General features: G+C 50.1%; 1 protein-coding gene across 5 annotated transcripts in view; it reads right to left on the bottom strand.

The window, feature by feature from the left end:
• The window catches only part of gabpb2b (GA binding protein transcription factor subunit beta 2b), a 57,534-nt gene extending 42,916 nt beyond the window's left edge, over positions 1 to 14,618 (bottom strand). Inside the window, exon 1 of one of the 5 annotated variants that reach the window (XM_072548960.1) lies at positions 14,597 to 14,618. The gene's annotated coding sequence lies outside the window, so the exon portion shown is untranslated. The other 4 variants (XM_072548957.1, XM_072548956.1, XM_072548959.1 and 1 more) reach the window with 4 other exon arrangements.
• Positions 14,619 to 16,651: the final 2,033 nt, after the last annotated feature.

The raw sequence follows: 16,651 nt of genomic DNA, 5'->3' as shown, positions 1-16,651 counted from the left end.
GACAACAACATCGATCCTGGGACAGGCTAAGCAAAGACATGCCAGAGAATTCCTAGAGGCCTGGCACTCCAACCACAACGCCATAAACAAACACATAGATCTAGATACCACCTATCAACCCCTCAGAAAACGAACAGGAAATGACATCACCACAAACCCCTGGAACCCCATCCAGGACAAACATATAAATAGAAGGCAGGAGACAACAGCTTTGCTTCACTGATGATGTTACCTAGTCAGGTAATGAAACGTCTGGATATCAAACCTACAGCTCAGCGAGCAAATCTACACCCTAAATTTATGCATTAATGCATTTCACAGATGTGTTAACAAATTGTAACGTAGCTGCATAACGAGATATTTGTGGAAATAAAGTAGACTTTGAGAGGCACCTTAAAAGGAGGAGTGAGGGGTGGTGATGTCAAGGAAGTGACTGTCAAGAGCTTAGGGACAAAGCAATTGAACGCATGGAGTGATTGATATCCACCAAGGCCGCTTATTAACAATTTTTGGATTTGTGCACACCTCAGATTGGTTACAAATATGTTTGATAAGCCAAAAAGCAAATAACATCTATGTTTTCAATCTTCCATCTTAAAAAGGTTACAGCGAGGACCCTTTCTTTCGAAAAAAGGAAAATCAATCAACATGGACAGACATGCCATGGCGCATCTCAGTGGACACCACATGCTGAACTGGAACTTGAAACCAGACTTTCTAGGGCAGATATTGCAATGCTACCATCGAGCCACAAGATCCTTCCTTCTGCACCTAAGATAAATCTGTCTGGGAATACAAGTACTAAGTGAGTCTACTTAGCTTCTGAGGTCTGCTGCTTTCAGATTAGTATGCTCAAGCAAGTGTCTTTGTTGACTTGACTAATGCAGCTTGTGTGCGTGTAGCTGTGCTGTAGTTCCACCTCCCTCCCACAACTGGTGGCTGGAATAAAAAAGGTGCCCTGTCAAATATTTGCAGCTGGCAGCAGGCCACTCGTGCTCAATCAGCTCATGCTTGCAAGTCTCAGGGAAGTACATTCACCATTAGATGTGATTCTACTATTGGAAATCATTCACTAAATAACATGGGCTATGCCAAGGAAATCAGCTAAACCACAGGATTTGAGCATGCTAGAAGCTACATATGTAAATATTCAAGACCCTATGTAGGCAAAAAGAATTTGTACATACGTTGCACCTTTTCCAAAAAAAAGGGGTGAGAGAGGGACAGTCAGACTCTGTTGCATCCCCATGGCAATGCCCTGACCAATTAGAATGCGTTTGCCTGGTCTTATAGTAAAGATTGACAGTTAGCTGTTCTTGCTGTACCTCTTACAATTACAGTTCAATCAGCACCCTCTTCACATTATGTATATGGTGTCTCTTTCTTAACTCAGTTTCATGTGTCCAGTTCTAATGAGTGCAAAATGAAAAGCTTTCAACTTCTGGTCTGCTTTTAGCAATATTTAAGGTACTTCCAGACCTGCTGAGTTTCTCCAGCACTTTGCTGCTGATTCATATCTCCCCACCCTCTGTAGTACTTTACTTTCATTTGCTCTCCATGTATGTCAATTAATTTCCTGTGCAACATGAGTGGGAACACAAGGATATGCCCCATTCAGCAAATTCCTCCCAAAACAACATACATGCAAGTAAAAACTAAGAACTGCAGATGCTGTAAATCAGAAACAGAAATTGCTGGAAAAGCTCATCAGGTCTGGCAGCATCTGTGAAGAGAAATCAAAGTTAACATGTCGGGTCCAGTGACCCTGCCTCGGAACTGATGGTAGCTTGGAAAATGTCAGTTTATATGCAGAAGTTTGTTTTTGGGAGGGCATGTAAGGAGTAAACGATAGAGAGGGATAGAGCCCAAAGAGATAGAACAGTTGGACAGACAAACGACTTGATAACAATCCACTGGGAGGGTAAATAGCTGTTAATGGAGACTGTTAGAAGCTAACAATAGGTAGTGCAAAATGACAGACTATGTCATAAAAGGCCTGGTGTGTGGGGTAGGGAGTTTAGGACATGGGAAGAGTTCAGGCCTAAAATTATTGAATTGGATACTGAGTCCAGAGGACTGCTGGGTTCCCAGGTGTTGTTCTTCCACCTTGCGCTGAGCTTTGCTGGAGCATTGCTGTAGGCCTGAGACAGAGGTGTTGGCCATGCAATCTGGAGCATCATTAAGTTAGTAAACTTTTTCTTTTGGGTAAATACAATGAGCAAGTCAAAGGTTTATAATTTGCGTCATCCAACATGGCCTGATTCCATGTAATTCTTCCAATTTTCATGGAATCTTAAGAAGTGTTTCATCAAACACTTAGGTTCCCACATCTCCACTTAGCACATCTGGCCCATTAGAAACAAGAGTGTGCACCAGGTTCTTGTCAGAAGGGACATGAGCAGGCTCCTGGGTCAGTGCCAGAATGACTCAATCAGCAATGTTCCCTGAACATTTCACCACAAAGCTCACATTTTTGGCTCTGGAAAATTCAGTTTTCAGGGTTGACTTTCAGCCAATCAGATGTTAAATCTGTAACTCCAAGGGCCAAACATTAAAATTAATGCAGGGCCTCAGCAAATCAGTCAACTGAGTGGAGTTATTCAGCCTTTTCCTTCAGTGATAGGCAAAGTAAAAGCAATAGCTGTAAATCTGAGGAAAGTTGAGGGAAATAATCAAATTTGCTTTTTCTAATTAAAATCTCCCCAGATCTTTTAAGTGTCTCATTAATCGATAAAGCCACTCAACAACGAATTAACAATACTTGTATTTCTCAAAATATCTGAAAGCTGATGTATCACAAATCAAAACTTTACACCAAACAGGAGAAATTAGCAAGTGACCAAACGCTTGGTTAAAGAGAGAGATTTTAAGAATGGTCTTAAAAGGAGGAGAAACCATAACAAGTATTCAAACACAAGAAATAGAACAGGAGTGGACTGTTCAGCACCTCAGACCTGCTCTGCCATTCAGAATTATGGCTGAGCCAATCCTCTTCACATCCATTTTCTCCTCTTTGCCCATAACCGTTGATCCCCCTATTAATCAAGAATTTGTCTACCTCAGATTAAACATATGAACTCTGCCCAGAGTTCCAAAGACTCGATGCTCAGATGGACTCAAAGACACATCTCAGTCTTAAATTAACACCCTTAATCCTGAGACAATGCCCTTGGGTCCTTGGGTTTCCTAAGAGGGAAACATTCTCTCAGCATTTAGCCTGTCAAACTTCTTAAAAATCATACATTTGTCAGTGAGATCATGTCACTCTGTTCTCAAATCCAATAAGGAGTCCCAACTTGTTTCACCTTTGCTCATAAAGCAGTCGCTCCATACCAGGGATCATTCGAGTGAACTTTCTCTGAACAGTCTCCAATCAAATGATAGCCTTCCTTAAATAAGAGGACCAAAACTGCTCTCCATGCTCCAGGTGTGGTCACACCAGCACCTGATCAAATTGACTCAAATCTTAGTGACAGGTACTCCTCACATTTTTGTTGCAACTGACATATCCTACGCAGCACAGTGGTTAGCATTACAGCCTCACAGGACCAGGGACCCAGCTTCCATTCCAGCCTCTGGCGACAGTCTGCATGGAGATTGCACATTCTCCCGTCTGCATGGGTTTCCTCCAGTTTCCTCCCACTATCCAAAGATGTGCAGGTCAGGTGAATTGCCCATAGTGTTAGATGCATTATTCAAGAGGGAAGTAGGTCTGGGTGGGTTACTCTTCGGAGGGTCAGTGTGGACTTGTTGGGCCAAAGGGCCTATTTCCACACTGTAGGGAATCTAGTCTAATCTCATATGGGCCAAGCACAGACACGTGTGACTAGTTTAGTTTGGGATTATGGTCGCCATGCAGTCGTTGGACTGAAGGGTCTGTATTGTACTGTATGATTCAATAAATGACAGGCCTGTATATAATCAGCAAAGTTTTCCAGTCCACCTTAGATCCCTAATCCACAAATACCTGCTCACAGCAAGAAAAATCAGATTTAGCTGTTAATGTATTTTGGAATTTGCACAACTAGTAATCAAAATGATTATTCCATAAGACATAATTCTGGTCTCCTTCCTATCAGAAAGATGTTGTGAAACTTGAAAGGGTTCAGAAAAGATTTACAAGGATGTTGCCAGGGTTGGAGGATCTGAGCTACAGGGAGGGGCTGAACAGGCTGGGGCTGTTTTCCCTGGAGCGTTGGAGGCTGAGGGGTGACCTTATAGAGGTTTATAAAATTATGAGGGGCATAGATAGGATAAATAGACAAAGTCGTTTCCCTGGGGTCGGGGAGTTCAGAACTAGAGGGCATAGGTTTAGGGTGAGAGGGGAAAGATATATAAGAGGCCTAAAGGGCAACATTTTCACACAGAGGGTGGTACGTGTATGGAATGAGCTGCCAGAGGAAGTGGTGGAGGCTGGTACAATGGCAACATTTAAGAGGCATTTGGATGGGTAAATGAATAGGAAGGGTTTGGAGGGATATGGGCTGATGGCAGGTGGGACTAGATTGGGTTGGGATATCTGGTTGGCATGGACAGGTTGGACCGAAGGGTCTGTTTCCATGCTGTACATCTCTATGACTATGACATACGAGCAGAGATTAGGCCATTCAGTCCATCAAGTCTGCTCTGCCATTCAATCATGGCTAATAAGTTTCTCAACCCCTTTCTCCCTGTAACCCTTGGTCTCTTTGATACTCAAGAACCTATCTATCTCAGTCTTAAAAAACATTCAATGATCTGGCCTCCATAGCCTTCCGTGGCAATGAATCCCATAGATTCACAACTCTCTAGCTGAAGAAGTTTCTCTTTATTCTAAAACGTCTTCCCTTTACACTGAGGCTGTGGCCTTGGGTCCTCGTCTCTCCTACCACTAGAAACATCTTCTCAATATCTACTCTGCCCAGGCCATTCAGCATTCTGTATGTTTCAATTAGATACCCCCTCACCCTTCTAAACTCCACTGAGTATAAATCCTGAGTCCTCAAATGTCCCTCACAGATTAAGCTTTCATTTCTGGGGCCCTTCTCATCAAACTCCTCTGAACACACTCCAGAGCCAGTACATCCTTCCTGAGATATGGGAGAAAGCAAGGACTGCAGATCTGCAGATGCTGGAGATCAGGGGTGAGAGTGTGGTGCGAGAAAAGCACAGCAGTTCAGGCAGCATCTGAGGAGCTGGAAAATCAACGTTCCAGGCATAAGCCCTTCATCAGGAACGAGGATAGTGGGCCAAGGGGGCTGAGAGATAAATGGCAGTTGGGGTGGGGATAGAGCTGGAGGGGGTAGCTGGGAATGTGATAGGTAGATGAAGGTGCAGGTGGAAGTGATAGGTCAGAGCCAGTGGGTGGGAAGGAAGGAAGGAAGATGGACAGGTAGGACCAGTCAAGGGGCTGGTGCCAAGTTGGAGGCTTGGGACTGGGATAACATTGGGGGAGGGGAAATAAGGAAACTGGTGAAATCCACATTGATCCCATATGGTTGCAGGGTCCCAAGGCAGAGGCATTCTTCCTCCAGGCATCAAGTGGTAAGGGTTTGGTGATGGAGGAGGCCCATAACCTGCATGTCCTTGGTGGAGTTAAAATGTTCAGGGCAGTAGGATTGGTTGGTGGGATTGTCTCGGAGATGTTCTCTGAAATGATCTGCAAGTTGGCATCCTGTCTCCCTGATGTAGAGGAGACCACATTGGGTGCAATGGATACGATAGATAATGTGGGTGTAAGTACAGCTAAATTTCTGTCAGACGTGCAAAGATCCTTTGGGGCATTGGACAGAGGTGAGGGCACAGGTTTTGCACTTCCTGCGGTGGGTGGGGGGTGTGGAGGATCTGACCAGGTAGTTGCAGAGAGAATGGTCTCTGCGATATGCCAAAGAGGTGAGGGGGTAAATACATCCCTAGTGATGGGCTCTGTTTGCAAGTGGCAGAAGATGATGCAATGTATTTGGAGGTTGGTGAGTTGGAATGTGAGGACCAGAGAGGTTCTGCCCCTGTTGCAATTGGAAGGGTGAGGTTCAAGTTCAGAGGAGTGGGAAGTGGGATGTTCTATGGAGAAATTGGGAATAAAACATGACATTTTGGCAGGAGGAGGTGCAGTCCAGGTAGCTGTGGGAGTCAGACTACACCTGGACTATCCCAGTTCCAAGCCTCCAACTCAATACCACCCCCTTGACTGGTCCGACCTAACCATTTTCCTTTCTTCCCACCCAACAACTCAACCGTCCCCTCTGACCTATCACTTCCACCTGACCTTCATCTATCTCATTCCTAGTACCCCCCCACCTCCCATTTATCTCTCAGTCTCCTTGACCCACAAGCCTCATTCCTGATGAAGGGTTTATGCCCGAAATACCAAATACCAATTCACCTGCTCCTTGGATGCTGCCTGACCAGCTGTGCTTTTCCAGCACTACACTCTTGATTCAGATATGGGGCCCAAAACTATGCACTATACTCCAAATGTGGTCTGACCAGAGTCGTATACAGCCTCAGTCTGCTTGCTGAACTAACCTATGGCTTTAAGATCCATAGCTCAGCAGTACACTCCCAGTTGAACCTACACCCCACAGTTCAGTTTCAACTGTGTTTTAAACTTGTTATTTCTGTAATCAATGTAATCTTTACATTATATATAAATTCCCCTTACTGTCCTTGCTCTCCAAGGCTGCAAAGCCAAAGTTAAAATGGACTTCCCCCAACATCACTGCATCAAACCTGAAAATTTAATAAAAACTACAAAAAATGCTGACACTGATTACAGGAGCTGATCAAGCTAGGGGAAGGAAAAGACAAAATTCCGAATTCCATTCATGTCTACCTTGATTGAGCCTTTCTAATTCTGCCTTCACGTCCTCGACTTGTGTAGTTAGGGTTTTGGATATCTAGCACGAGTTCATTTCCTGATTACAGTGGAAATAAGTACTTTCATGCTCATAATTATTTCCATAACCCCATTTCTCTCCTTCTACCAGCCTCCCACATAATTTTCCCCACTTGCTTCTTTCAGATTTAAAAATTTAAGTAGCTCTATATCAAGTGTCTGATTTTTATCACACCTCATGTCTCTCATTTTCACCCGGCCAACAACCAATATTTCTTTAGTGCCTCCTACATCACAAAACCTCCCAGTTCCTGAAGGCATGGCCACCAATCATGAAGGAATGGAATCTAGGAGGGACTTAGAAGAGGCTGGAATTGAACAAGAGGGTTGTGGGCTGAAAGACGGAAGGGTGAAGCTGTAGAAGGACAAGAATCCTAAATTCAGAGTTACTTGACCAGGAGACAGTGTAGGACAGTGAGCTATATTGATATCCTATCTTTTACCTTTAACAAAATGGAAAAGGTAGAAATTAAGATAAACAAGGACAAGATTTTTTTTCAAAGGCAGAATCCGCAAACCCATTGGCTCACATATTAAGAACAGTGTCCACCACCTCCACCCTCCTTCTCCCTCTACTCCCCCCCACCCCCCGCCATTCTTGGAAGAAAGTTACAAAGAAATCTGCTTTCCTCCAACAGACCAGTCCGAGACAATTGACCCTTATACTTTCTCAGCAATACAGAGATCATCAGCAAGAGCTCAAATACTAGTCAATTCAATTATTTCTCTATTGTAGAGTTGTAATCTTTCAACAGAATCAAATGAAGAGGTCCGTTAGCTAGTGTGTGGTCAAGAATGACGGTAACAAAGCAGGATTCAACCACTCTGGTTGAGGTAAACCTGGAGCCTGTCCTCCATCCCCTACACGGCAGTTAAAATCACCGCATAAACCATTGTTCAGCAACTCTCAAATAACTACAGATGTTACCTGGAGACAAGGAAGCTTGCTGGCTGCTGCCTTTTCTGTCTCATGCAATCTATCTGGCCCATTTTAAACTATTCATTCACAGCACATAGGAGGTTCTGGCTAGGTCAGCATTTATTGTCCATCCTTCATTGCCCAAGAGCAGCTCAGATCCACAACAAATGTAGTTGACTACAGTCACATTGGGAGGAAGTGAGAACTGCAGATGCTGGAGATCAGAGTCAACACTGAAGGAGATGTGGTTTTACAAAACATCAACAATGGTTGTATGGTTACCATTAGGCTAGCTGTTTACATTATTTTGAATAGGATATCATTGGTCATGATGGAGTTCAATCCATGCTGGAAAAGCACAGCAGGTCAGGCAGCACCCAAAGAGCAGGTGTCGGGTAATTTGGATTCAGCAGTGGAGGCGGCGCAGGACTTGCATTTCCTTTGGCAGAGTGGGAGGGGGAGGTTAAAGTGGTTGGCCACAGGGTGGTGGGGTTGTCCCACTGGGCCAGACCAGGTAAGGATAGCAGGTATCCTTCCCGAAACGACAGTGAACTAGATGTGGTTTTACAAACATCAACAATGGTTACCATTAAGCTAGATTTTTAAAAAAAGATTAGATTCCCTACAGTGTGGAAACAGGCCTTTCGGCCCAACCAGTCCACACTGACCCATTTCCCTCTGACTAACGCACCTAACATTATGGCCAATTCACCTAAACCGCACACCTTTGGACTGTGGGAGGACATCGGAGCACCCGGAGGAAACCCACGTAGATACATGGAGAATGTGCAAACTCCACACAGTTGCCAGAGGCTGGAATCAAACCTCGCACTAGGTTCCCAGGTTCGATTCCAGCCTCGGGCGACTGTTTGTGTGGAGTTATTCTACATCATTTTGAATAAAATATAATTTGTCATGATTGAGTTTATATCCATCAGCTTGGCATTACTAGTTTACCAACTCACCTTTTTCACTTGTGCTCATTTTTGAAAAAGTATTGAACTAGTCTAGTCCCCACTCACTGCCTCTTCCCCTGCAAGTAGTTATCCAATTCTAATTCAATTTGGTTTCAATCCACAAAAGACTTTGTAACTTTTGTTTCAGGTCTGTAAACAGAGCTGGAAGAGTGAGGACTGCATATGCTGGAGATCAGAGTCAAAAAGTGTGGTGCTGGAAAAGCACAGCAAGCACCCGAGGAGCAGGCTTATGCCCGAAATGTCGACTCTCCCGCCCCTTAGATGCTGCCTGACCTGCTGTGCTTTTCCAGCGCCACACTTTTTGACTTTAGACAGAGCAGTCAATTGAGTGCAAATCATCAACTAACAAAGGCCAATAATTGCAATCTGAGCTTTGTCACACTTTTCAGATTGACTGGTGTATCACAAGACAGATTCCCAAGTCCAACTAACTTTTCACCATTGGCATGTCTCTAAAAGCTTTCCATAGCCGATACTTTTTGACGGACAGTTACGGTTTCAGAAAACACCACAGTCAATTTGCACACAGTAAACTCCCAAAAACGTGATGAACTATCCCTAGATAGTTTTGTTAAATATGGTGATGTTGGTCAAGAGATAAATATTGGCCCCAGGACACCCAAGAGATCTCTACCCTTTATCGTCTTCCATTAGCGGCCGGGGATACTTTACATTTGACTAATGACGAACAGGGCTTCTGTCCAAATGGCTGATGATTCAAGCAAGTTAACGTAACATTACAAACAGGACAACAGGGTCAGTACCAAAATGCAGGGCCAACTCAATTTTCTAGGCACCTGTTGCCTTTTAGTATTGCAACATGAAAATGCAAAATCCTCAAGATTCAAACACAAACACTCAGAGTCCTAAGTCATCAGAACAAATTCACCGCTGGGTATTTTTTTCAAAATTGCAATAGTGCAGATAGTCTGAAATCAGCACAAGATGTGTTCAGTGAATAAACTTATGACAACACCAATGCAAACAAATAAGACAGCACAGCGTCACACAAATAAAATTTAAGCTCACGTTTAGATTTATACATTTTGAAGAGCAGCTTCTTTGGTAAGGTTAAAGGTAAATAGTTCACAAACATAAGAGCATATACAAGCACTATCCAATCATACCAACAGCAACACAACCAGATAAATAAAAGTCGTACTCAAGGATTCACCACCAGTTAATATTGGTGGGCTGAGGGGAAGGGCGAGCAGGGAACACAGTGGTGGGCAATTCGGGCTGGGGGGATGTGCGTGCACAATGTTTGAGAGGATACATAAAAGTGAGAGGGGGGGGGGTAGGATCCAAAATGCTGAGATCTAAGGTGAGGCGCTGAAGGGTGTTGGAATCTGAGGTGCAGGATGGGGGGATGGGGTGACAGGATGAGGGTGCGTGGGCTCTGTGGTGTGGAGCTGGTGGCTGTGTGGGGGGAATGGGCAGGGAAATGAGTGGATGGGGAGGGGGAGCAAGGAAATGGATGGGTGGGGAGGGGAGGAAATGGATGGGTGGGGAGGGGAGGAAATGGATGGGGGGAGAGAGTAGGAGAATGGGTGCTTTGGGGGAGGGGGTTGAGAAGCAGGGGAATAAGTGAGTGTGGGTGGTTGGGGAACCAGGTGGGTGGGGTCAGTAATTGCAGAGGCAGGGGTTGGGAGGAGACTGGGGAAGGTAGCAGAGTCAGGGATGGTGGGCAGAGGAGGGGAGTGGGGTCAGTGATGGTGGGGTGCAGGGAGTGGGGTCAGCGATGATGGTGGGGGCAGGGAATGGGGTCAGCGATGATGGTGGGGGGCAGGGAATGGGGTCAGCGATGATGGTGGGGGGCAGGGGGGTCAGCGAGGGGGGGTGGGGAGGGAGTGGGGTCAGCGACTGGGGGGGGGGGGGGGAGTGGGGTCAGCGATGATGGTGGGGGGCAGGGGGGTCAGCGAGGGGGGGTGGGGAGGAAGTGGGGTCAGCGACTGGGGGGGGGGGGGGAGTGGGGTCAGCGACTTGGGGGGGGGGGAAGGAGGGAGTGGGGTCAGTGACTGGGGGGGTGTGGGGTCAGCGACTGGGGGGGGGGGAGGGAGGGTGTGGGGTCAGCGATGGGTGGGGGGGGGAAGAGGGAGGGTGTGGGGTCAGCGATGGGGGGGGGAGAAAGAGGGAGGGAGTGGTGTCAGCGACTGGGGGGGGGGGGGGGGGAGAGGAGGGAGTGGGGTCAGCGACTGGGGGGGGGGGGGAGAAGAGGGGAGGGAGTGGGGTCAGCGACTGGGGGGGGGAGGAGGGAGTGGGGTCAGCGACTGGGGGGGGAGGAGGGAGTGGGGTCAGCGACTGGGGGGGGAGGAGGGAGTGGGGTCAGTGACTGGGGGGGGGGGGGGAGTGGGGTCAGCGACTGGGGGGGGGGGGGGGGGGAGTGGGGTCAGCGACTGGGGGGGGGGGGAGGGAGGGAGTGGGGTCAGCGACTTGGGGGGGGGGGAAGGAGGGAGTGGGGTCAGCGACTGGGGGGTGTGGGGTCAGCGACTGGGGGGGGGGGGGGAGGGAGGGTGTGGGGTCAGCGATGGGTGGGGGGGGGAAGAGGGAGGGTGTGGGGTCAGCGATGGGGGGGGGAGAAAGAGGGAGGGAGTGTGTCAGCGACTGGGGGGGGGGGGGAAGAGGAGGGAGTGGGGTCAGCGACGGGGGGGGGGGGAGAAGAGGGGAGGGAGTGGGGTCAGCGACTGGGGGGGGAGGAGGGAGTGGGGTCAGCGACTGGGGGGGGAGGAGGGAGTGGGGTCAGCGACTGGGGGGGGAGGAGGGAGTGGGGTCAGCGACTGGGGGGGGAGGAGGGAGTGGGGTCAGTGACTGGGGGGGGGGGGGGGGGGGGAGTGGGGTCAGCGACTGGGGGGGGGGGAAGGGAGTGGGGTCAGCGACGGGGGGGGGGGGAGTGGGGTCAGCGACTGGGGGGGGGGGGGAGGAGTGGGGTCAGCGACTGGGGGGGGGGGAGGGAGTGGGGTCAGCGACTGGGGGGGGAGGAGGGAGTGGGGTCAGCGACTGGGGGGGGAAGGGAGTGGGGTCAGCGACTGGGGGGGGAAAAGAGAGTGGGGTCAGCGACGGGGGGGGAAAAGAGAGTGGGGTCAGCGACGGGGGGGAAAAGAGAGTGGGGTCAGCGACGGGGGGGGGGAAAAGAGAGTGGGGTCAGCGACGGGGGGGAAAAGAGAGTGGGGTCAGCGACGGGGGGAAAAGAGAGTGGGGTCAGCGACGGGGGGAAAAGAGAGTGGGGTCAGCGACGGGGGTGAAAAGAGAGTGGGGTCAGCGACGGGGGGGGGAAAAGAGAGTGGGGTCAGCGACGGGGGGGGAAAAGAGAGTGGGGTCAGCGACGGGGGGGGAAAAGAGAGTGGGGTCAGCGACGGGGGGAAAAAGAGAGTGGGGTCAGCGACGGGGGGGAAAAAGAGAGTGGGGTCAGCGATTGGGGGGGAATTGGGGTCAGCGATTGGGGGGGGGGAAGAATGGGGCCAGCGAAACAGGGCAGGGGGGGGAGTGGGGCCAGCGATAAGGGTGGGAGAAAGAGGGAGTGGGGCCAGCGATTTGGGGGGGGGGGGGAAATGAGGAGGGAGAGAGAGAAGGGAGTGGGTCCAGCAATTGGGTGGGTGGGGGGAAGAGGGAGTGGGGTCAGCGATGGGGGGGGGGGCGAGAATAGGATCAGTGATGGCAGGTGTCAGGGATGGGAGTGTGTGGGGTGGAGGTCAGGGATGGGGGTGAGGGATGTGGGGAGGGGGTGAGGGATGTGTGTGGGGACGGGATGAGGGATGTGTGTGGGGGGGGTGAGGGATGTGGGGTCAGGGATGTGGGGTGAGGGGGTGGGGGATGCGGGGGGAGGGGGTGGGGGATGCGGGGGGAGGGGGTGGGGGATGCGGGGGGAGGGGGTGGGGGATGCGGGGGGAGGGGGTGGGGGATGCGGGGGGAGGGGGTGGGGGATGCGGGGGGAGGGGGTGGGGGATGCGGGGGGAGGGGGTGAGGGATGCGGGGGGAGGGGGTGAGGGATGCGGGGGGAGGGGGTGAGGGATGCGGGGGGAGGGGGTGAGGGATGCGGGGGGAGGGGGTGAGGGATGCGGGGGGAGGGGGTGAGGGATGCGGGGGGAGGGGGTGAGGGATGCGGGGGGAGGGGGTGAGGGATGCGGGGGGAGGGGGTGAGGGATGCGGGGGGAGGGGGTGAGGGATGCGGGGGGAGGGGGTGAGGGATGCGGGGGGAGGGGCGGGGGGAGGGGGTGAGGGATGCGGGGGGAGGGGGTGAGGGATGCGGGGGGAGGGGGTGAGGAATGCGGTGAGGGATGCGGGGGGAGGGGGTGAGGGATGCGGGGGGAGGGGGTGAGGGATGCGGGGGGAGGGGGTGAGGGATGCGGGGGGAGGGGGTGAGGGATGCGGGGGGAGGGGGTGAGGGATGCGGGGGGAGGGGGTGAGGGATGCGGGGGGAGGGGGTGAGGGATGCGGGGGGAGGGGGTGAGGGATGCGGGGGGAGGGGGTGAGGGATGCGGGGGGAGGGGGTGAGGGATGCGGGGGGAGGGGGTGAGGGATGCGGGGGGAGGGGGTGAGGGATGCGGGGGGAGGGGGTGAGGGATGCGGGGGGAGGGGGTGAGGGATGCGGGGGGAGGGGGTGAGGGATGCGGGGGGAGGGGGTGAGGGATGCGGGGGGAGGGGGTGAGGGATGTGGGGGGAGGGGGTTGCAGGGAGTGATCGGGAGAAGAGCCGCCGAGCTGCAGCCCCTGGATCCGCTCCGTGTCCCGGAGGAGAATCGAGCCGCCGCCGCCATCAATCCCCGAGACAGAGAGAGGGGGGGGGGGGACACAGGTAAAATGAATAAAAACACACAACCCCCTCCCCTCCATCTCTCACACACAGAGAGAGAGAGAGAGACAGACAATGGCGGAGATTGTGAGAGAGAGAGAGAGAAGCGCGCGAATAACCATGAACACGGAGAGATGGGGAGGAGGGGGGAGAGAGACATTTAAAAATAACACAAAGGGGGGGAAAAGGACCAGAATAAAAAGAGGGGGACAACAGGAAACCCGAGAAAGAGAGTGGCGCCTTTTCCGGGGGAAGTCGATGAATTTCTTCTAAAGTCGACTTCCACATCCGGTGGAGAAACCTGGAATTAAAAACTTCATCCGTTTTTTTTTATATCTTCCCCCCTCCTCTTCCTCCCCTCTTTCTTTCTTCCTTCCTTCCTCTCTCTCTCTCTCTCCTTTCTCCTTCCCTTCCTCTCCGGCTCCCCAATCTTTTACCTCGAGGCGGACGGTTTAACTTCGGTCTTTTGTTGTTTTGGCGAAAATAGAAAAGAGAGAAGGTGGAGGAGGGAAGGAGGGAGGGAGGGGGGGGGGGAATGAAGGCCCGGGCCGAGAGGGGAGGAGGAAAGAGGTGGAGGAGGAGGAGGAGGGGGGGGGGTTGGGTTATAAAAGAGAAAGGGGGAGGGTTTTTAGGTTTAAAGCGGACGCCGTCTTTTTTTTTTACCTTTTTCTCTCAACAAACAACCCCCCCGCCCCGCACCCGGCGGCGGTCGTCGTCGTCGTCGTCCTCCTCCTCCTCCCTCCAACGCCAGCCGTCGTTTTCCTGAGGAGAATCGACCCTCTTTTACCGTCAGGGAGTGGCGGGGGGGGGGGGGGGAAATCGCGTCGTGGGAAAAAAAATATTTTTTGAGTTTTTTTTTGAAGATCAATTTTTTTTTAAAAAAAAAAGGTGGGCCAACAAAATGGCGGCCGCCGCTTCTCCGGAAGTGGAAGGTCTCGCGGGCGGAAGGATACTATTTCCCCTCCCCACCCCCCCCCACCCCTCGCTCCTTCAAACGGGATGATGGCCCCGGTACGATATGACCTCTCGGTTTCTCACCCCCTCCCCTTCTCTCGGGTCTCTTTCTCTCTCTCTCTCTCTCTGGTCGCCCGGCGCGTTGAGGGATCCGCACTATTTCTTTTCCCCGCGGGAGGCGATGAGCGACGCGGTTTCGGGCTGGGGGCGGAAGTAGTCCCGGGCACGTGTTTGGTTTGGCGCGCTTTTTTGTCCCAATGAAGCCAACTCTGATTCCCGCCTTCAAATAGATTGTAAAGAGGATTCGAAATGGTCTATTCTTTTCCTTTCCCTCAATAAACATTTACTCATCCAACACTGGTACTTCCACATCAAAACACAATGCCATAATTAATTGGGAATTAAACTGTTTTTTAAAAACTGTCTTGTTGATCTGGGAGATCAGAGGTTGACAGTTTTATTTTTGGCCCCTTTCTGAGGCAATAACATTTTTTTAAAAATGGGGGAAACTTGACAGGGAGGGGTTGTTTTCACCTGGTGGGGAAGTCTAGTAACAGAGGGCAAAGTCTCACGAGTGGGACGTTTGGGGATTTTCTTGAGGAATCAGAAAAGATTTTCAAGGATGTTGCCAGGGTTGGTGGATTTGAGCTATAGGGAGAGGCTGAACAGGCTGGGGCTGTTTTCCCTGGAATGTCGGAGGCTGACCTTATGGAGGCCTACAAAATTATGAGGGGCATGGATAGGGTAAATAGGTAAAGTCTTTTCCCTGAGGTCAGGGAGTCCAGAACTAGAGGGCATAGGTTTAGGGTGAGGGGGGAAAAGATATAAAAGAGACCTAAGGGGCAACTTTTTCCACACAGGATGGTACATGTATGGAATGAGCTGCCAGAGGATGTGATGGAGGCTGGTACAATTGCAACATTTAAGAGGCATCTGGATGGGCATATGAATAGGGAGGGATGCAGGCTGGGTGCTGGCAGGTGGGACTAGATTGGGTTGGCATGGACAGGTTGGACTGAAGGGTCTGTTTCCATGCTGTACATCTATGACTATGACTGGAGAAGGGCAATGAACATGTAATGGCTGATATTGATGACATCCATCATGTCATTTTAACCTGGTTCCCCTCTTGATCAAGAATGTGACTACCTCAACCTTAAACATATGGTCTGTGTCAAGGACTTCTTGGGCCGAAGGGCCTGTTTCCATACTGTAGGGAGTCTAAACACAACCAGAGATGAGGAATTTCTTCTCAGTCTTAAATTGGCACCCCTTTATCCTGAGATTACGCCCTATGAACCAAGGCTCTGCCACAAGGGGAAAACAGCCTCTCCATATTAATCCTGTCAAGCCCCTTAAGAATCCTACAAATTTTAATGAGGTCACCTCTCATTCTTCTAAATTCCACTGAGTAGAGTCCCAAAATGTTCAACCTTTGCTCATAAAGACAATCCATCCATACTGGGGATCATCCTAGTGAACCTTTTCGGAACAGCTTATATGAAAATATCTTTCCTTAAATAAGAGGACCAAAACTGCTCACAGTACTTAAGATCATCTTCTAAATAATTTATACAATTGCAGCAAAACTTCCCTCCTTGTACTTCAAACCCCTCGAAATTAGGGCCAACATTCAATTAGCCTAAAATAAAACAACAAACTGCAGATGCTGAAGATTTGAAACAAAACCAGAATTTGCTGGAGAAACTCAGCAGGTCTGGTAGCTCCTGTGGAGAGAAAGTAAAGTTAATGTTTCATGTCCAGTGTCCCTTCTTCAGAATCTCAAATCACCTTTAAATTACCTGCTACATCTATGTACTAACTATGCACAAGTGCTACCTGAAACCTTTTGCATTGCACTTTTCAGCAGCTTTTCCCCATTTAAATAATACCCCCTTTCATTTTCCCTTCCAAAAAGGAACTTCACATTTTCCCACATTAACCTTCATGACCACTTAGTCTATCACTTTTTTTTAAAAAATCTGTTTTTAAAAAAGTGAGAAATCAGTAGAATTCTTTACTGCACAAGGCTTAAGACTCAATAGTTAGGCATATTCATGTGAGAATTTTTTAAATAAGGGAATCAATAGTTACTGGGGAAGATAGGGAACCAGTTGACTCAGCCATTTGATCCCATTG

Source organism: Chiloscyllium punctatum, chromosome 28 (assembly GCF_047496795.1).
Source record: "Chiloscyllium punctatum isolate Juve2018m chromosome 28, sChiPun1.3, whole genome shotgun sequence".
Lineage (NCBI taxonomy): Eukaryota > Metazoa > Chordata > Chondrichthyes > Orectolobiformes > Hemiscylliidae > Chiloscyllium > Chiloscyllium punctatum.
This window is presented reverse-complemented; position numbering and strand designations above follow the sequence as displayed.